The sequence below is a fragment of the Petaurus breviceps genome, unplaced genomic scaffold (assembly GCF_028583685.1).
Source record: "Petaurus breviceps papuanus isolate PSGF00001 unplaced genomic scaffold, PetGlider_PUasm1.0 220, whole genome shotgun sequence".
NCBI classification, from domain to species: domain Eukaryota; kingdom Metazoa; phylum Chordata; class Mammalia; order Diprotodontia; family Petauridae; genus Petaurus; species Petaurus breviceps.
In genome coordinates, this window is record NW_027185876.1 from 9,166,358 (window position 1) to 9,188,161 (window position 21,804).

General features: G+C 39.6%; 1 long non-coding RNA gene across 1 annotated transcript in view; it reads right to left on the minus strand.

Moving 5' to 3' along the window:
* The window catches only part of LOC138166111 (uncharacterized), a 92,543-nt gene that overhangs the window by 51,526 nt on the left and 19,213 nt on the right, over positions 1-21,804 (minus strand). The gene's annotated exons all lie outside the window — the stretch shown is intronic.

A 21,804-nucleotide genomic window follows, 5' to 3' on the forward strand; every position in this document is an offset into this window, starting at 1 on the left:
AAAAGGCTACATCCAAGGACCTAGAAGGCCATCCTTTCCCCTAAGAAGCTTACATTCTATATGAGAAAAACCCCTGGAAGTAGTGACAAAGTAAATGCAAGGCAAGTCTGAGGCCATTTTAGGAGGAAAGATGCTTTTACCCTCATGTAGAAGATGCTGCAAGCTGTGTTTTGAAGGAAGCATAGGTTCTAAGAATGAAGATGACAAGGGATAGCATTTCAGGCTGGAAGAGATAACAAGTAGAACCAACTTGGCTAGGCCAGAAAATGAGTAGAGATAAAAATAATGACTGGTGTTACACAGCACCACAAAGTCTGCAAAGCACTTTCCATCTCTCACCTCAATATGATCATCTTAGTGACCCTGAAATAGTAATACACTTATTTTACAAATTTAGGAAACTGAGAATTAGGAAGGCTAAGGTCTTTGCCCAATTTGCACAATTTTCTGAGGCAAGATTCCGATCCAAAGCTTCAAAAGATAGGATATTTATTTTCCCAACACCAAATTCAAAGAGGTGATTTTTTTTCCCCCAAGACAAATTGTGAAATCCCTTCCCAACGCAGGTTGGGAATGGAGTGTACGGTCAGTACATAAGTAAAGGGTGCATCCCCATGGACTAAATCATAGAAGTTAAAAGTTGGAATAGAGCTCAAGGGCATCTGGTCCAAACCACACTGAAAAAGGAACCCTCACCACAAAATATCTGCCAAAAAATGAACTAAGCTTTTTCCAAGATCACATCATTAAAGAAAAGACATAAGTAATATCCTGGAAAGGGCTGATAAAAGGCCCAGAATGGGATATTGCTGTTGAATCAAGTCAACAAATATTTATAAAGTCCCTATTGTGTGCAAGGCACTGTGCTTTCAAAGTAAAGGGTCAAAATCTCATTTAGATGTGGGGAAAAATAGCACTGATTCCGGGCTCAAATATGAACCCTGCCTTTGACTCTGTACCCCAGTTTTCCCCTTTATAATGAGGGCACTGAACTAAATGATCACTCAAGGCCCACTCAGCTCTAAATCTGGTGACCCTCTTCCACTCTGGGTCTGTTCTCAGGCCTTTCTGACTTCAAAGCATTCTTTAAATGACCGAAACCTACAAATAATAGAGACATAAACGGCTCAGGAAGCGTTATTATACACACTTAATATCAGGCAGGATGCACTCATATAATATTTTATTGCTTTCCTTTGTATAAACTATATGCCCTACATTTTATTTCTGCTTCTTATTTGGTTTATACTTTGCAAAGGAAAAAAATTCCCAATAAAAACTTTTATAATCATAGTAGCTAGAATTTATAGACCTCTCTTCTTTAAAACTTGAAAGCTTTCTAGCCATCCTCTCCCACAGGCATCCCAAAAGTGCTAAATCAAGTTTACCTTCGATACCTGATCTATGAATGGGTAGAGTTCGTTTAGCCCCTGTCCCACCCCAACCTCCCCCATAAGTTTCTGCCATTTGCTATGGGGAATTATTTTAACAGCAGTCAGAAACCTAGGTTCATAATTAAAGATCTTTCCATATAATCATAGTAGATGGAATTTATCATTCTTTCTTCTAAAAATTCAAAGTACATTATCGTTTTCCTCATATACAATGCATATATACTACCTAGCATCACAGAATCTCTGAATTGGAAGAAACCTCAGGAAATAATCTTTTCCAACCTCTACAAAAACAAGAATCCCTTTACCACATGCTGGACAAGTCATTATCCAAATTCTGATTAAAGACATCCAGGGTCTTTACAGGAGGAAGGGAGAATCCACAAACTCCTGAGTCAGCCCATTCCATTTTTAAAAATTTCTTTATTTCTTTTATTTTTAATTTGTGGAATAAAACAAGTATTTCTATGCAATAAAAAAGATGATTGCACATCAAGCTGCAAATCTATTGTGTACAACTTGCTGTTCCTTTTAAATATATAATAAAGTTATCATGTAAATTTCCCTTCTTTTTCCTTTTTTTCTGCCCTCCTCTACTTTCTGCTCTAGAGATGGCTACCATTGGACAACAATTAGGTGTGGGTATAAAAATTATTCTCGGGGCAGCTAGGTAGTACAGTGAGTAGAGCACCAGCCCTGGAGTCAGGAGGACCTAGATTCGGATCCAGCCTCAGACACTTAACACGCACATACACACACACACACACACACACACACACACACCCTAGCTGTGTGACCTTGGGCAAGTCACTTAACCTCAATTGCCCTCAAAAAAAGGCAAAAAATAAAAATAAAAAAATAAAATTACTCTCTATATACTATTATTTTATCAGTTCTTTCTCTAGATGCAGATGCATCCTTCTTCATATGTCCTTTATGGTTAATTTGGGTATTTATAATAGTCAAAATGACTGATTCACTCAAAGGCATTCTTAAAACAATATTGCTGTTACTGTATATAATGTTCTCTTGGTTCTGCTCATTTCAATTCTTCATTTTTTTATGCAAGTCTTTCCATGTTTTTCTAAGATGATTGAGTGCATTCTTTCTTATAGCACAGTGGTATTCCATGCATTTATTTAGCACCTTCTCTGTAGATATTATTCTTATTTGGTTTATACTTTACAAAGGAAAAAAATCCCTAATAAAAACTTTTATAATCATAGTAGCTAGAATTTATAGACCTCTCTTCTTTAAAACTCAAAAGCTTTCTAGCCATCCTCTCCCACAGGCATGCCCAAAGTGCTAAACCAAGTTTACCTTTGATACCTGATCTATGAATGGGTAGAGTGCTTTTAGCCCCTGTCCCACTCCAACCTCCCCCATAAGCTTTGACCATTTGCTATGGGGAATTATTTAACAGGAGTCAGAAATCTAGGCACTGTTCTAGGCATTGGGGATTCAAAGACTAAAAGGCAATGTTCCCTGTTCTTAAGGAGATTTCATTCTAAGTAAGGAAGAGGAGACTTGTGCAGACACGGGTATTTATAAAATACAACGTAACAGGTGAAGGTGGGGAGAAGAGGCTATGTGTTGAGTTGAACTTTTAGGGAAGCAAGGGATTCTGAAAGGCAGAGGTCAGGGGAGAGAGAGCATCACAGGTTATGAGAAATGGCCTGTGACTAGGCACAGGAACAGAAGGTGCCATGTCTTGTGAATTACAGTAAGTAGGGCAGTTTGACTGAACCATAGAGAATGAAGAAGAAGAATATGTATGTATAATAAGCCTAGAAAAGTAGTTTGGTGAGAAATTGTCAAAGACTTTATATGCAGAAGAGTCTGCATTTGACCCTAGAGGTAATGGAGAGCTGCTAGAGTGTACTGAGCTTAGAATTCTGCCTTCTGGGGTCTAGCAGAACAAACCTAATCTTTCTTCAAACCTTTCAAATACTTGAAGACACATCTAGTATATCGCTTTTAAGCCTTATCTTCTTGGAAGGGAGCCTTTAAATACATTGAAAGTTTATTCTATTTCTTTGTTGTTATTATTCAGTCTTGACTGATTCTTCCTGACCCTGTTGGAGTTTTCCGGGCAAAGATACTGGAGTGGTTTGACATTTCCTTTTCCAGCTCATTTTACAGATGAAGAAACTGAGGCAAATAGGGTTAAGTGACTTGTCCAGGATCACACAGCTAGTAAGTGTCTGGGGCCAGATTTGAGGTGAAACTGAGGAACAAGGAAGACACTGGGTTTAAGAAGGCATACATTGGAGTCTATGGTAAAGAGAGCAGATTTCAGCGTCAGGTTAACACCTCTTGTGTTTTAGCCAAAAGTTTTAGTTGCTAAGGTGTAACAACTCCTTTAAAAGAAGGGGATGCATTGCAAGGACTCCCTTCATTGTAAGTAGCATTACCCAAGGGAGACATAATATGAGGTTCAGGGGAGCATCCCAAGGCAGCCAGAAAGGAGGGATTGGAGCATGGAAATGTCATTAAAGAGCGGCTCACTTCACATCAAATATTCCAGAAAATATTAACTATACACCTGGGAGTCTTAGGGCGGAAGGAAAGGTTAAATGGGGGGAGGGGAAATGTTGAACTCCACATCATGGCGGAAGGCGGTTGGTGACAGAAGAATACACACTTCCAGAAATTTCCACCAGGCCAGTTTATCTGCCCCAGGGCTCTGGAGTCCTTTTTTTCTCAGAGACACAACTGGGGAACTCTTCCTTCTAACCATCCCCTCCCCCAGGAACTCCCCAAAGGACTAAATCAAGTTTCCCTTCAGTGCTTGAATGATGAATGGGTAGTGAGTGAGCTCAGCCTCTGCCCTACTCCAGCACACAAAAGTCCCTCAACATCCATTGGGGGCCGGCTGAAATTCCTTTAACGGGGCCAGAAACCAGCCATGATTGGAGATTAAAAAAAAATTATACCTAAACTATTGTTTACAGTTAACCAACTAAAATTTGCCAGAGTTATACAGCTAATAAGTGTCTAAGGCTATCTTTGAAAGGGATTTTTGAAAGGATGAAAGGGAGAGTGTGTCATGCACTAGATTTTAAAGGCCTGGATTCGAATCCCACTTCAGATAATTACAAGTTGTGCCACCACAAGCAAGTCACTTAAATTCTCTGTGCCTTACTTTCCTTTTATGTAAAACAAAGGAATTGGACTACATGGTCTCTGAAGCCCCTTCTTGCTTTAAATATATGATATGACAGGGGCCTCAGAGTCAAGTCCATCTCAGAGTCCACCCTGTTACCAAAAAGGACATGGCAGCCCAGGAAGATTAGGTAGTAAACCTCAAAGGCACACTTTGAATCCAGGTTCTCTGTGGCTCCAAATTGAGAATGTTTTCCTCTGAACCATCACACTTAACCATTAAATTAATAATAATATTATTATCAATATTGTATTAATAATATTATTAATAATTTTATATCAAGGATAATATTATTAATTTTATATTAATAATAATAAATTAATATCATATGCCTTATATTGCAATATGCCTGTCTAGTTGTGATTGGAAGTAGGACTTGTGAATCACAAAGGCACCCATGTTATTCTCTCCACATAAACTCCAAATTCCAGTCAAACTGACTGGAATTGACCTTCCACTTGGAATTGGACTAAACTGGTATTCCATCTCCCACCTGTGTGTCTTGGCTCAGCCTGTCTCCCATGCCTGAAAAATTCTGCTTCCTCACCTTCACCTCTTAGAAGCCTTAGCTTCTTTCAATCTCAGCCCAGGTACCTCTTCCAAAGTGAAGCCTTTTCCAAGCTTGCCTAGTATTTGCCTCTCTATTTATTTCTCTCTGTTACAAACTACTTGTTTTGCTTTGAGGAGTTACCCAGCACCAAGTATGGTGCTGTACACATTGTAGGTGCTCAATAAATGCTTATGGAAAATGGGAAGAAATCAGTTCAGAAGACCAATGAGAATGTTTCAAAAAAAGAGAGAAGGGGCAAGAAAAATGGAGGGCAGGAGATACCTGAAGGAAGGAGGAGGGAGGGGTAGATACTGAAGGAAGAAAAAGGAGCAGAAAGGAGAGTCTGGGGACACTGAAGACAAATTTCAGGGCCTTCACAATTTTGCTTAGGGTTGACCGTGTTTATCTTAGGTAAATATTGGTTGTGTACTAAGGTATTTTTGTCCTTCAGAGCTGCATACGTTTGCATCTTAGGCAGGACAAGCTGTATTGACAGAGGCCAAGGCTTTCATAAGATATATGTGGGTCTTTTTTTTTTTTGGAATGATTTCTCATTTTTTAAAAGAAGCTTTCCTGGAGGATTTCTCAGTCAAGAAGTAATTGTAGCAAAAGGATCTCACTGAGAAATGCTTTTAGCTAATAAATAGTAATTCAGGCTCAGGCAGGTTGTACTGTGCATAGTACACAGCCAGTAAAGTGGGCAGCCGGGATTCACACTCGGAGTTTTATAATAGAATGGTAAAAGCCCTATCTATTGTTGTCATAGGAGAACCTTGAGTTCAAATATCAACTCTGGTACCTATGGGGCAAGTGCTTTGCCTAAATTAGCTTTAATTTCCTCATCTATGAAACAGAGGCACAGTCATCCCTTCCACATCATGACTTTCTCCATCGTTTTTTCTGTGTATCTCAGATCAGCATAAGAAATTGAATGAGGATCTTGGGGGAGTTTTGTGGAAGCCACAAATGACATGCAAAGGCCAGCAGATGACACAGAAAACGTTTAGAAACTCAGAAATGCATAAAATATATGTATAGTATTGTATATATCAACATATTTTATCATGTAATACCATAATGATTCAGAATTCTTCTCTGGTATGAAGGGACAGCCAAAAAATTTTACATGGATTTTCCAGATTGCAGGGGGCACCCCTAACCCCCCACCGCACTGATGTGGAAGGGATAACTGTAACACCTTCTATAGTACTGATCTCACAGGTCTTATGAGAGTCAGTGTCATAATGATAGAATCAGAAAGCCCTGGTTGATATCCTGTCACTGACTAGCTGAGTGACCATAGGGACACTTAACCTCTCAGTCTTAATTTCCTCATCTGTAAAATGTGGAAAACAAGATCTATAATAACTATTTAATATGGCTATTGTGGAAATCAAGAGACATAATGGATATAAAGTGATTGTATACCTTAAAGCACTCTGTAAATATCATTGTTATTATTATTAGCATATCTTCAAGCACTACTGAAATGTGAATTGCATCATCTACTCCGCCTTCCTGATCCCACTTAGGGAATGGAAATGCCCTGAGGACGGGGATTGTTCCACTTTTGCCACCATGACACCTCATGCCTGAACTATTACAATGTCCTCCTGGTTGGTCTCCCTTCCTTAAATCTCTCCCCACTCCAGTCTACTCTCCAGTCACCTGCCAAAGGGATCTTCCTGAAGCAGAGGTTCAACTAGGTCGCCTTTCTATTCAATAAACTGCAGTTTCCTCCTGTTACTTCCCGATACAAATATTCAGTCCTCTGTGTGTCTTTCAAAGACCTTCCCAACCTGTTCATTTCCTACCATTTCAGTTTTCTTACACTATGTTCCTCTTCATAGTCTCTCTCCCATGTAGCTACATGGGCTTCCTTGCTGTTTCCCTCACAAAATACTCCATGGCGGCCCCTCTGTGATGTTTCCCTGGCTCTTCTCCCATCCCTCTTGACCTCTGCCCCCTGGCTCCCTTTAAGATTCAGCTCAAAGCCCACATCAGCCGGGAAGCCTTTCTCAATGTTCCAGCCCCCCAATAGCCTGCCACTTGTGCCTTTCCTTGGAGATTAATTTCTATCTACCTTGTATATAGCCTGTGTATACATAATCGCTTGCATGTTGCCTTCTGAATTAGAGTGCCTTGAAGGCAGGGACCCTCTTGTTGCCTGTCTTTATATCCTCAATGCTTGGCACTGTGCCTGCCATATATTAAAAAAATGCTAGTTATTTTGTTTGTTTGTTTTTGGAGGGGGAAAGGCAGGGCAATTGGGGTTAAGCGACTTGCCCAAGGTCACATGGCTAGTAAAGTGTCTGAGGTTGGATTTGAACTCAGGTCCTCCTGACTCCAGAGCCCATGCTCTATTCACTGCGCCACTTAGCCGCCCCCAAAATTACTTTTTATTAATGATGGCAAAGATGATTTCTATCCCCAGCCCATGGTGTCTAGCACACAGTAGGAGCTCAATAAATGCTTGCCAATTGATTGATTGATCTCACAGCATAGGCCCCAACAGAATCACTAGAGTGAAGTTTTTGTCTATTTGAACTAAAGGAAGACAGCTCAAGTCACTGTTGAACAATGTGTCAGTTATTTTTAAAGCTATCAGTTTTAATGTAAGCTCACTCATGCCAAAGTAACAGAATTTTTAGAAACTCATCACTCATACTCTACTCAGTTTCAATATATACCCTCTCCCATATGCATTTATTAGGTATTATATATTTCATGACACTACAGTTTGTATAAGAAGGTATCTGTCAAGATACAGTAAGACAGTTATTTATTAGAAACAGGTTTGCTGAGGTTTAACAGGTATGTAATATATGTATATTTATTCATCCTTTGTATCAATTACATAGACATTGGGCTGAAGAAATATGCTTTAAATAGTCCATTGGCATTTACTTAATATGCAATAACTATCCTATTACATGATAATTATATGATAATTAGGGCAAAGAATTCAAAGTACCAACAAAAGAAAACATGTGATCACATGGAAATTTGCAAAGGGGGTGTTTTGATCATTGTTTCCCGGCTTCACCTAAGCTATTCACCTAAGCAGATGGGGAGCTGTATTATTGGATATGCTGCATAAAGCTAAAGACTTGGAAATTAATGGAGACCCAGTAGCCATAGGACATGACTACACCTAATGGGCTATTAAAAAATGATTAATATCTGTCCCAGTGGACCAGCCAAGAGAAGAGCCATGAGTATGCATAAAAATGAAAAATTAATTTGACTGTGATCATGGCAAAGAAAAGGACTAGTCATTGGGGCAGTGATAAGACTCTGGGAACAAGCTAAATGCAGCCATTATCTTTCATAGGTGCTGAAGAGAAAAGGAAGAAAGTGCTGAGATGGTTCTCCCCGGATATCTGGGCAGAAGCATGGTAAAGCTGCATTTGGAGTCAGAAGACCTGGGTTCAAATCTCAGCTTCGCCACTGACTCTATTATCTTGGAGAGCTCGCTTAAGCTCTTGTCTTTCATTTCTACATTAAAATAAGGGAGATGGAAGAGATGGTCTTAAAGTTTTCATCCATCCAATTAGGTGATCTTATTAGCTTATGACAATTATATTGTAGATGGAGTGATAGGTTGCTTTTAGGATAAAATAAAAACTCTTGTCTGTCATTTAAAGTCCTTCACAATCTGGCTCAAGTCTTATTTTCTGTGTTTCCCCTTCATGGACTCTCCATTCCAGTCAAACAACTTTCCTAGCTACTCTCCACCTAGGGTATTCTATCTAACATTTCCATGCCGTTGCACTGACTGCTGCCCTCCCCACATCTGGAACAATCTCCCTTCTTATCTTGACTTCAAAGAAATCCTAGCTCCTTCCAAAGAATAACTCGGGTACTTTTCTTGAAGCTCTGTACCCACCCTGTTCTCTATCACTTTTTGTTATTCAGTCATATCTGAATCTTTATGATCCCATTTGGGGTTTTCCTGGCAAATATCCTGGAGTGGTTTTACCATTTCCTTCTCCAGCTCATTTTATATATGGATGGGGAAACTGAGGCAAATAGGATTAAGTGACTTCCCCAGGGTCACAGTAAGTATCTGATACCAGATTTAAACTCAGGAAGATGAATCAACATTCACTGCCCCACCTCATACACTACTCAGTTTTACTTACTCCCTACCACATCTCTCTTTCTTGAAATCACTCTTTCTGACAGTATATATCGTGTATGTATTTATCTGTGTACAAGTATCCCCCAGGAAACTATAGTCTCCTTGAAGGCAGAGATTTCTTTATAGTTTTCTTTGCACCCTCACCACTTAACACAACAACTTACAGATAAGAAGTACTTAATGAATGCTTCTAAACGGAATTAATTGAGATTAATTCATATTCTCTCCCTCACCAAATTAGCCACATGTACTTAACTGTTTACATGCCATTATCTATCACAGAATGTTAAGACTCTTGAAGAAAAATGTTATTTTCTTTGCATCCCTAGCACCTAGTACAGTGCCTTGCATATAGTAAGTGTTTAATAAATGATTGTGGAGTTGTTTTACTGAGGATGTTGTGGAGAGGACTCTTGCTCATCTATACTTGGACTGAATAACCTTTAAGTTCCCTTCCAAGTCAGAAATTTATTTTTTATTCTGTTTGGTTCTGAATACAGTTGACACCTTCTTTCAATGCTAACAGATATGTTGCATTGGTATGTCAAAATTATATGAGACTATGCATGAAAGAAAGAATTCAACACAGTGTCTATGGGGGAAATACCAAATTGCTAAATATATATTCCATATTTTCTGGACCTAGAGCCAGGAAGACTCAACTTTCTGAGTTCAAATCTGACCTTAGACACTTACTAGTTGTGTGACCTTGGGCAAGTCACTTAATGTTTGTTTCAGTTGCTCATTTATAAAATTAGCTAGAGAAGGAAATGGCCAACTACCCTAGTATCTTTGCCAAGAAAATACCAAAAAATCCCAAACAAAATCCATTTGTTTCCTTCTAGAACAAAAAGTACTCTTAGCAAATGACAAAGAATTATGCATTCACACATCCTTCTTTGCTGGGCCTCACAAATAGCTTGGATTTTTCGTTGTTGGGAATGTGGAGTTTCTCAAATTCAAACCCTTTTTTGAAAAACACTTCCTCTACAAATGGACTGCCCTTTTTCTCTGTGGAGAGATAAGAGAGTACAGGTGGGGGGTGTTGCTTATGTGGGTGTCTGGGTTTTGCTTAAACATTTTTCTTTGTCATAAAGAGAAAGCAACCGGGAGAGATATGGGACTGAGTATATCTGCGAATGATTGCTAGGAATACAAAAAGCACTAATAAACCATCAAAGAAAAGTGCTCCTTTTTGTCACTTTTAGCCTTTTATTCAATTGGACTTCCTCTTAATAGGGTCTAGGATCAGAGGACAGAGGTTCAAATCCTACTCCTGATACTTATTGCTTCGTTGGACTAAGTATGCTCCATGGTCCCTTCAAGTTCCAGGTCTATGATCCTACACATCTATGAACCTGTTACTGATCAGGTACTATCAGTCAAGGAATGAACATCAGAGCCATTAGGCAAGTTTGCATGCATGGTAAATTCAGTTGGGTATGGGTGGGAGTATGAGCACAAGCCCAAAGTGTCATTGACCCTGTGTGCAATCACACCAGAAGCAAGGACACCTCAATCTTAGAACAGTCTAATTCACACTCTGAAGCCACAGATGGCTACCTCTAACCTCATAAACCCTAGGGAAAACCATATGAAGGATGGGTAAGTCAGGTTCTGCAGTAAGGGAAGCACGGTAATAAGAGAGGGACAACCAGGGGTAGTCATGCTGTACGGCATAGACTAATGGAGGACAGAGAAGCATGGGGATCACAGTTCACATGTCCATAACAGGAAGAAGCATGTCTCCTCCCCAGGATATTATCACACTAATACAATTCCCCATTGTCTAACCTTAATTATAGCTGTAGGACATCCATTCAAGGGCCAAAAGTGGTAGACCACAGAAAATATGATCCCATGACTGGGCACAAGCTTTGGACAATCTCAAAGAGTAGTAATAAAATGAAATGAATGGCTAAAGATCCAACCATTTTTCTCAAATGGTTTCAGGAAAAGACCTGGCAAAACTGAAACATTTCGGCTGTTAAGACATGCTCTCATGAACCATCTCTAACATAGCATTCGAGCAGCTGAAACACTTCTTCATATTGCCAACATATCATCATGGTGGAATGGTAGAGAATGTTTGCAACAGCCTTGCTAAGTCAGACTTTCCATGACACCATTATGACTGATTAAAAAGTGGGAGAAACCTGCCCTTTGCCGAGGTGGGGGACTATGGGGATGGAACTATATCTTTGACATGAAACTTTTTCAATATTTGCTTAGCACATAGCACATAGCCATAGTAGGTACTTAAGAAATGCTTTTTGTTAAACAGAAATATGAAGTGGGTCCAAAATCTTTGTTTTTTTTAATTCATATAACAATACCATCTTGGGGTAGGGGAAGGGGAAAGATGGGGAAAAATTTGGGACTCAAAATCTTGTGGAAGTGAATATTGAAAATGAAAAATAAATTAATTAATAGAAAGATTACAACTTCCTAAAATAAATAAATAAAACACTTTGATAATTAAAAAAATAAGTAAATAAAATAAAATTCACATAACAAGCAGAATATTTAGAAAGCAATGAAATTGGTCTGAGACGTTTTCCTACTAGAGAGATAGAACTAAGCCAAACAGGTATAAGGGAGGTAGTATCTAAACCCAGGTCTCTGCATTTCCAGGTGTAACATTTAACCCCCTAGACCACATTATCTCTTTGCTTGGAAACATGAATGCTATCAACCTTCTATGTCCCGCTTTCCTATACAAGTAAAGGAATCACACAACTAGTAAATGTCAGAGGTGGGATTTGAACCCAGGTTTCCTGTCTCATGGTCCAGTACTTGATCTACCAAACCGAGGTGCATCTCCTTCAGAAATGTGAATGAGGGAGGCAACTGGATGGAAAGGTAGATAGAGCACTAACCTTGGAGTCAGGAGGACTTAAATTCAAATCCAGCCTCACTTAATAGTTGTGTGACCCTGGGTAAGTCACTTAACTCAGATTACCTCAAAAAAAAAAGCAAAGAAAGAAAGAAATGTGAATGATATCATTCATTGGCTAAAGCATCCATGGATAAAGCACATCCCAGCTCAAAGTGAAGTTAACTATGACAATGCCATAAGAATTAGATTTCCTAACTCACCAAGAAATAAAGGAAAGAAAAAAAGTAATTATATCAAGTTTGAGTGCAAAGTAAGAGTAGGCATAATAATCTCATCATTAACTAGATTTTGAGGGAGAGAGAGTCTTTTTATATCGCTTATAAGAAATATTACTTTGTGTCAGATTTGAATCATGTCAGACAGCATCAGGAAACCTGGTTCAAATCTCAACTTGGACACTCCCTAATCCTGTGATTCTGTACAAATCATCCTATCTCTAGAAGCCCTATGTGCAAATGAGCCTGTAATATCTATTCCATGGGCTTGTTGCAAAGAAGGCTCACATGAGCTAATGTTTGTTCAAAGTTGCATCCACTGACAAGTTAATGTAGTCTGAGATTATAGGATCAATAGAGGTAGAGCTAGAAGTCTCTAGTCTCAGAAGTCATCTAGTACTGTGCCTTTATTTTTATTCTATTTTGCTTTTTAGAGGGGGGAAGGCAGGGCAATTAGAGTTAAGTGACTTGCCCAAGGTCACATGGCTTGTAAGTGTTAAGTGTCTGAGGCTGGATTAGAACTCAGGTCCTCTTGACTCCAGGGCCAGTGCTCTATTCACTGTGCCACATAGCCACCCCTTATTACTTTTTATTTTTTTGTGTCTTCATTTTACAGAGGAAGAAACTGAGGCACAAAGATATTACATGCCATAGATCATTTGGCAAACTTCAAAATACTGGATAAATGGCAAGATTCTTATTACCCTTGAAAAGATGCCATGCCAGCTACCTATGATGTAGTCAGAGGAGGATCCTTATGGATAGCAACCCATCTATAACTACAGATAAGTCTTAGAAAATAGCCTGTGGTTCTGTGAGAGGTTAAGTAACTTGTCCAGAGTCACATAGCTAATCCTTGTCACAGGCAGGATCTGAACCTACATCTTCCTGTCTCTAGGGCCAGAATGCTACACTACCTCTTCCCCTGAACACAGGAATACTACCAATTTTCCAAATCCCTCTATTGTTTCCTATATGAGCAAAAGAGTCATTTGTTGCTATAAACAATATTGTGGAAAAGAAAAAAAATCCAATTATGAGCAAACCCATTATAGGCTTGAGTGCCTTCTTAAAAAAAAAAAAAGATTTGCAATGAGCTCATCTGTACCATTTAAATTCTTTAGGCTCCCTGAGATGCTTGTTTTAGGAAGTGCTGCATTATTTACACCTGGTATGATCTGGGAACCACTCTGAGTTCTGGGGTTCCCTGTCATAGGCTTGAAATAAGGATTCTCTCTCCTTGAGCCATCTCACCAATCATCATTAAGAGATGGCTTCAATTCCAACTTAGGATATATTTTTGTGTGTATATGTATATGTATGTATGCATGTGTATATGCAGACAGAGAGGGAGGGAGGGAGAGAGAGAAAGAAGGAAAGAGAGGGAGAGAGAAAGAGAGCAAGAAAGAGAAAGAGGGAGAGAAAAAGAGAGAGAGGGAAAGAGAGAGAGGAGAAAAAGAGGGAGAGAAAGGACAGAGAGAGCTTTCTAGAGGCTGAGTTGTCAATTTATTAGCTTTAATAGAGAGAAGGACCCCCCTCCCTTTTATAATGAAACGGGTGGTAAGTGGTGTGTTTCTTTCTCTTTAATAATTTAGCAAATTACCTGCCATAAAATCTTCACCTGTTCTTTGTTTCCTCAGCACCACCAAATTGGGATTCCATATAAATCCTTTCCTTTGGGAGATTTATGCCTAGCACAGGAAGAATATCTCCACTTAAATTTTTATGAAACATCAAAATTACGATCGAGTTTAGCAACACCATACAACAGCTTCTCTTCATTCCACAAGATGTATTTCCAATATTTGTGGACATCATTCTTTATCTCCCATTTAAATCTGTATTTTCCTGTGGCAGCTTCTTCTTTGTTTTATCAATTTTCCTATTTGTATGAGCAAGGTACTAATTTGTCTTTCATTACATAGAGTGCCAAATGCCAACCACAGAATTGAGTCTAGTCAAGAAAGGAGGCCCACAGGATGCCAATCCCTCTCCCTACCCCCCCGCCCCGCAAAGGGCTAATGTCAAGTTGATTTTTTCTCTTTCTTTGGGAGTGGCTAGCCCTATGCTGAAAGAGAAGTGAAGGAAAAAGGAATGAGCATTCATATGGTGCTAACTATATGCTAGGCACTATATTAAGTGCTTTACAAAGATTGTCTCATTTGATCCCCATAACCCTGAGAAGTAGGTGCTATTATGATCCTAATTTTTTCAATTGTGGAAACTTAGGCAAACTGAGATGAAATGACTGTCCCAGGGTCACATGGCTAATAAGTGTATGAAGCTAGATTTGAACTCGAGTCTGCCTGAATCTAGTCTCAATGTTTTATCCACTGTGCTACCTGTATGCCCCAGAGAGAACAAGGAATCAAATCTCAGTCCAGGGTGCTGCCCAAGTTGAATTTACATTAATGAATGAACCCATATTCTGTCCATTATGATTTGGAATTGGGTGTCTCATTCTTTAATTGGATGTTTTAATAAAGGATTTATATAGTATCCACTGAGTCGTTATCAATTAATTACCCATGGAAATTTAGGGCATGTTACACAGTGGCAGTTATCACACCCAGGGTGGCTGGCATATGTTACATAAAAGATGCAGTCACCTTGAAATTATATCAGCAAAGCTGCCTTTTACCTAGAGAAGACAAGGCAGTGCTAATGTGAGTAGTGAACAAAACCCATTAGCAGGAATGAAAATCTGCAAACTCTTTAAAGGACCCAACTCATTCAGGACGGTTTTAGGCATCAGAGTTTGACGGGTTTTAGAAACCCTTTAGACACTTCTTGTTACATGAAACATGATTTCCCTTCCTTGACAAAAAGTACTTCCGTTGAAAACTCTGGTCTCTCCTACTTCCAGTGCTTAGGACGGTGCCTAAGACGGCAAGAGTTTAATAAATATTATTAACTGGCTCTGATGGATTTTGTGTGGGGTCAGCAGCAGACCCTGCCTCAATGGAGCACCCTCCTCATCTCTGACTCTTAGAATAGCTAGCTTCCTTCCAGGCTCAGTTCAAGGGCTATTTTTGATGATTTCTACTCTCAGGAACTGGTGTCTGTTCCCCCCATTGAAAAAACAAATCTTTTATTTATTTCACATCTCTTTTGTATGTAATTAATTATATACATCTTTCATTTTTTCACTGATAGAACATAAGCCCATTGGGGGCAGGAACTGTTATATTTTTGGTTTTGTACTCCCAAAGCCTACTATTCTTCTTGGCATATAGGAGGTACTTAGTAAATCTAATTTGTGGGATGGTTAATCTAGTGAGGGTAGAAGGGTATAAAGTCAAGCACGAGCAGCTTCTAAGGTTCTGATTATGCAGTATAGAAAACTATTTATTCAGTAACAAATCAGAGCAAAACATTCACAGAAAATCAAAATACAGCATTCACCATGTCACAATTCAACAACTTATCACTAAAATGGCCACAGAGTTTTCACCAAAGTGGTCACATAGTTTTTTTTTTAAAGCAATTGGGGTTAAGTAACTTGCTCAAGGTTACACAGCCAGTTATTTCTGGGTGTGGTGCTAAGTATGAGCCCAGATTTGATCTCCAGGTCATCCCGACACTGGGGCTGGTGCTCTTACTCGCTGAGCCACCTGGCCTCCCCTAAGCAATTGGGGTTAAGTAACTTGCTCAAGGTTACATGGCCAGGTGTTTCTGGGTGGGTGCTAAGTGTCTGAGCCCGGATTCGATCCCCCAGGTCATCCCAACACTGGGGCCGGTGCTCTTACTCGCTGTGCTACCTGGCCGCCCCAGTGGTCACATAGTTTTAAACAAAGTACAACCATTAATAACTAAATCATTCTTAATAAGGCTTGCCTCCTTAAGGGAAGCAAACTACAAAAGTCCTCCACCCATGAGGTACAATTAAGTTACAATTTTATCAGTCACTAGTCAGTACCCTATTTTATGAGTCACTACTCAGACAATTTCATCTTGACTTGAGGCAGGCTTTCAGCTTCCATGGTTACTCTTCCATGGTCCCAGCTCCTACCTGAATCCATCAAACTGTCACCTGGGTTCAATGGCAGGCAGCTCCCAGTTCCTTGTCCATTCTCTGTTCAGTTCCTGTTCCACTTTGAAGCTCACAGTGTCCCATGCACCTCAAATCTCTCACAATCTCTGTTCCTGGGAAGACAAGGCTTAACAAAGCCACAATAACATTAATACATGTTAACAAAGCCACAACATTCATAAAAAGTACTGGCACCACAGTCATGCTTCCTCAGTCTTTGGTAGCTCTGGCTGGCCCTCAGAAGCCCTTAGCAGCTCAGCTGGCCCTCAGAAGTCTTCAGCAGCTCTGGTTCTTGGAAGCTCTCAGCAGGAGTTTGGCTGGCTCTCAGAAGAAGCTCCGCCACCACAAGTTCTGTTCTTAAAATCATAATCACTTTATCCAGCCTCAATTTGCCTTGCTCCAAGAAATTCTGTCTCAGTTCTCAATTCTCATTTTTCTCAGTTCTTCTCAATTCTCAGTTCAGTCTGCAGTCCAGCAATAGTAACCCAGTCTCCAGATGCTCACTGAGAGAAATTCTCTCTGTCTCTATCTCTGTCTCTCTCTCTGTCTCACTCTGTCTCTGTCTCTCTCTGTCTCGGTCTCTCTGTCTCTCTGGCAACAGCTGCTCTGCCTCCACAATGTTTACCCCCAAGAAATTCTGACTCTCCCAGCTGGGGCTTTTCCTTATATACAGTATTAGCTCCTCCCTGTTCAGCCCCTTCCTATTACATAAGCAACAGGGGTTCATACCTTCTGTTTTTTTACAGAGGCTTAATTTGAAACTAAGTGCTAAGTACCTGTTAGTTTGGCAATACCAAGAGATCTTCAAATTTCATTACTATTACAAAGTTTGTTTCTGCTACTTGCCATCTTTGTGGTGCTGAAAGTGCCTTCTGCTACTCCATAGATGAAAGAGCTGGAAAGGGTAAGGAGTTGAGAATAAATAGATGGATGTAGAAGAATGGCACAGCAATCCTTCCAGTCTTCTAGATTGCAATTTTGATGTCGTCTTTTACTTTTTCCCCTTTCCCTCACCTCCCTTGTCCTGGTAGTTGCCAAGTCTTGTTGATTCCACTTCTATGGAATCTCTTGCATTGACACATTTCTCTCAACTCACATAGCATCTATCTTCATCACCTCTCTCATGTATAATTGCAATAGCCCCATAATTCATCTATCTGCCCTTAATCTCTCCCCCATTCAAGCTCTCTTTTCCACCATTGCCAAATTGAAATTATTAGAATACAAAACTTACCATGTCATCACCTTCCTCCCTCACAAATTGAAAATCTTCTCTAGTTTTCTATTGCCAGTAGGATAAAATGGAATTTCTCAAGTCTGGCATTTAAAGTCTGTAGGATCTGGTTCCCATGTCAAAATACCTTGCATCTACTTGATGTGCACACTTACTGAATGTTGTCTCTCTTATTAAAACTGAGCCCCCTATTACAAAGGAGAAAGTTCCCTAGCATCCTTCATGTGGAGAGGTTGCATCTGCCAAACAATCTGATGGGGTCTGCACATGCATCAGACACCCTCCCCCATTACTCTATTATTTATATAGTGCTTCAAGTGCTTGATATAGCTTTGATCCTCCTCCCAAAAAATATTCTCTCAGAAAGGTGAAATTATGATCTCCATTTTATAGATGAGGAAACTGATACTGAGAAAGGTTAAATGAATTGTTGAGAGTCACACAGCTAGAGTCTGAGGCCAGATTCAAACTCAGGATGCACTGTGCCACCTAGCTGCCTAAAAATACCAGCAATGCCCTCTTTAAAGCACTTGGGATACTCTTGCACAAGGCACCTCAACTAGAAGTAGGTGGTGTAGGAGAGATTAATAAAATGAGGAACATGCCTTATCTTTTGCCTGGAAAGAGTTCATAGTAGCTAGGAGAAGCTAACTCCTGATAAACATGAATTTAAACTGAGGAAAAAAAGAAGAAATTCCAAGAGCACAAACACATTCTAATTATATAGGTATTGAACCCCATGGTACATCTGCTCTTCTCCCCAAGCCCTAGGTGATGAAGGATTCCTTTTCCCATTGGACCAGTGATTCCATTTCTACAAATACAAATTGACATTTTTTCTACAGTTTAGAGCCTTGGGGAGTTATACGAGGCACTGAGGGGTAAGGTGTCTTATCAAGACCCATACAAACAAAAGACTTGAATCCAGATCTCCCTGACTCAAAGGCCTGTTTTCTATCCACTTCACCACAGCTGCCATTCCAGGACAAATATTATTGAAATTATGATGCAGAAGTTAGGGCTCAGAGAGGTAACGTCTTACCAGTGAGAATCCAGGATTTGAATCTAAGTCCCCTCTAAATTCACAACTCCTCCCCTTCCCCTTACATTCTACATGTTTATTTTTAGCTTAAATATGAACTACACTGGATGTTGTCAGGAGACATAGTAAGCACCTCTGAGATAGCAATAGAAACTGGGGAAGGATGTTACCTTCAAGTCCCAGGTAAAATCCTACCTTCTGCAGGAAGCCTTTCTCAGTACCCCCTTGACATCATTGCCTTCTTTGAGATTACCACTAAGTTGTTGTGTCCATTGTGGTGCTTAGTTCTTACATGTTGTCTCTCCCATTAGACTGTGAGCTCCCTGAAGATGGAGAACACGTATTTTCCCTTTCATTGTATCCCCAGCACTGGGTATACTTCCTGGTAATTTAATGAATGCTTGGTTGTCATCCCTATTTTGTCCAATGGTAGCCATCTCTGGGGGGAGGGGGGGGAGGTAGGAGGGAGGAAAGAAGAAAAGAAAGAAAATTACATGATAATTTTGTTGTATATGTGAAGGGAATGCTCTGCTATTGCAAGTTGTGTATAGTAGATTTGATGTTTCATGTATAATCATCTTTTTTATTGCCAGCTATGTTCACAGTCTGTACTAGCCACCAGATAGATAACAGCAATGTGCTAGAAATCGGGGCAGGGAACCTGTGGCCTTGAGGTTACATTTGGCCCTCTAGGTTCTCAAGTGCACCCCTTTGAATCCAAACTTCATAGTCAATGGGCCACACTTGAGAACCTAGTGGGTCACAGGTCCCCCACTCCCCTTAGATACTTGGGATAGAAAGGGGAAAAAAACAACATATTTCCTGCCCTCAAGGACCTTTCAATCTACACTAATACTATATATATAGTACAAGCTAATAATGTTGTTTAAGGGAGAAAGAGAGAGTTCAAGGTGAAATACAGTTGATGTAAACACAAAGGATATTACTAAAAAAATTAATAAATATATTTATATGGCATGTCACAGGGTTTCCCCTTCCCCAGGGTGATTTCACATATTTTATTTCATTTGATCATCAAAACAGCTCTGTGGTTGAGCCATGATAGAGTTTATTATGCCTGTCTTCTAGATGAGCTCTTTGAGGTTCAAAGGAGTCACATGCTTTACATAGATCCCACTGTTCAGGGTGCTAGAGTCCTGATTTTCTAACTCCCAGGCCATAGCTTTTCCACTGAACAAATGCACTCTTTTCTTGAGCCAAGAACCTAAAATGCCAGTTCTTAGATCACCTATAGAGTCAGACCAAACTCTATGGAGAAAACTTGCTAACATTTAATTGAGGATAAACTAGTATTTTTAAAAATGCATTGTGAAAGAAATGCCTCCCCTGCTCATTTAACTGACTTTCCACATTAGTGTCTTCTGACTTCAGGCTTTATTCAGTTTCTTGCCAGCTGAATGGTGGGGAATGAAAGCCAATTGACAAGTAGGGTTTCAGAGATTGGCCATATAATGCAGCCATGCTGGAAAATGACTGAAGAATTATTATTTATGACACTATAGGATGGCAGCTCCATTTTTAGTCAACCATTAAGTAGACAAAATATTTCTAATTAAATCTTTCCAGAAAGAAGGTAAGTTTAAATCAATTTGACAGCCAATTCAAATAATCCAGGCTTTTAAAAAAATAAAGGCTAAAAACACTATCTGCTCTGATGCCATGAATTATCCAGAGTGGTGGTTTACCTTGGTCAAATTTATTGGGTCAAATGGCCACTTCCATTTCAATCCATATGGCATTTATTTAGTGCCTACAACGTGTCTCCTCGTCTCCCACCTGCATAATTGCAATAACTTCCTAATTGATCTCCTTGGTTCAAGACTCTACCCATTCCAATCCATCTTCCACACAGCTGCCAAAGTGGCATTTCTAACGCACAGATCTGTACACGTCACTCTTCTAATAAATTCTTGTTGTTGCTCAGTCATTCAGTCATGTCCAAGTCTTTGTGACCCCATAGACCATACTGCCCATGAGTTTTTCTTAGCAAAGATACTGGAGTGGTTTGTCATATCCTTCTCCAATGGATTAAGGCAAACAGAGGTTAAGTAACTTTCCCAGGGTCACACAGCCAGTAAGTGTTTTAGGCCAGATTTGCATAAACTCTAGTGACTCCCAATTATTATTAGCATCACAAATGAAGTCCTCTACTTGGCCTTTAATAGCCTTCACCACCTGGCTCCAAGTTACCTTTCTAGCTTTATAACATATTATTCCTCTTCACATGCTCTACAGCTGAGCCAAACAGGCTTTCTTTCTGTATCTCAGACACAGGACTCCATCTTCTGTCTCCATGTCTTCTTACAATTTGTCTCTCTTGTGCCTGGAGTGCACTTCATCCTCACTTCCTCACTCTTGCCATCTAGCTCTAAGTTCTAAGTTCAGCTCAAGCACCTCCTCCTGTATGGGACCCTTTCCTGATTCCCATAGCTACTAATAGACTCTCTGCATCCCGTTACCTTGTCTTTATTTTGTTATGCATATGTACATACATTTTATCTCACCTTGAGATGAACTCTTTGAGGGAAATGGTTTCTTCCTCTTTTAATTTCTATTTATTCTTCATTTTGTTTTATTCTATATTTTATCTTTCTTTTTTATTTTGTTATTATTTATTATATTTATCCATGGTGACTATCACAGCACTCGACACATAGTTGGAGCTTAATAAATGCTTGCTGATTATGTGCAGATAATACATAGATAAAAGGAAAAACCCCTCCTGTCCTCAAGGAACTTCACTTCACTGAGGGATACAATGTAAACAATGATGATATACAAGATTTATTAAGGAAGAAAAAAATCCCTTCTTAAGAAGGGATCAGGAAACACTTCATGTACTGTAGGAGGAAGAACATCATTTAAACCTTTAAGACGGTGAGGGATTCCAAGAGGAAAGGGAAGAACTAAATGCATTGCAGGCATGAGGGTAATATAGGAAAAAGCAGAGAGGTGAAAGATGAGATAAGATGCTAAGTTTAGGAATTAGAAAGTGGGACAATTTGACTAGAACATAGAAGAAGGAAGGAAAGAAGAAAAGAAGGAAGGAAAGAAGAAAAGAAGGAAGGAAGGAAGGAAGGAAGGAAGGAAGGAAGGAAGGAAGGAA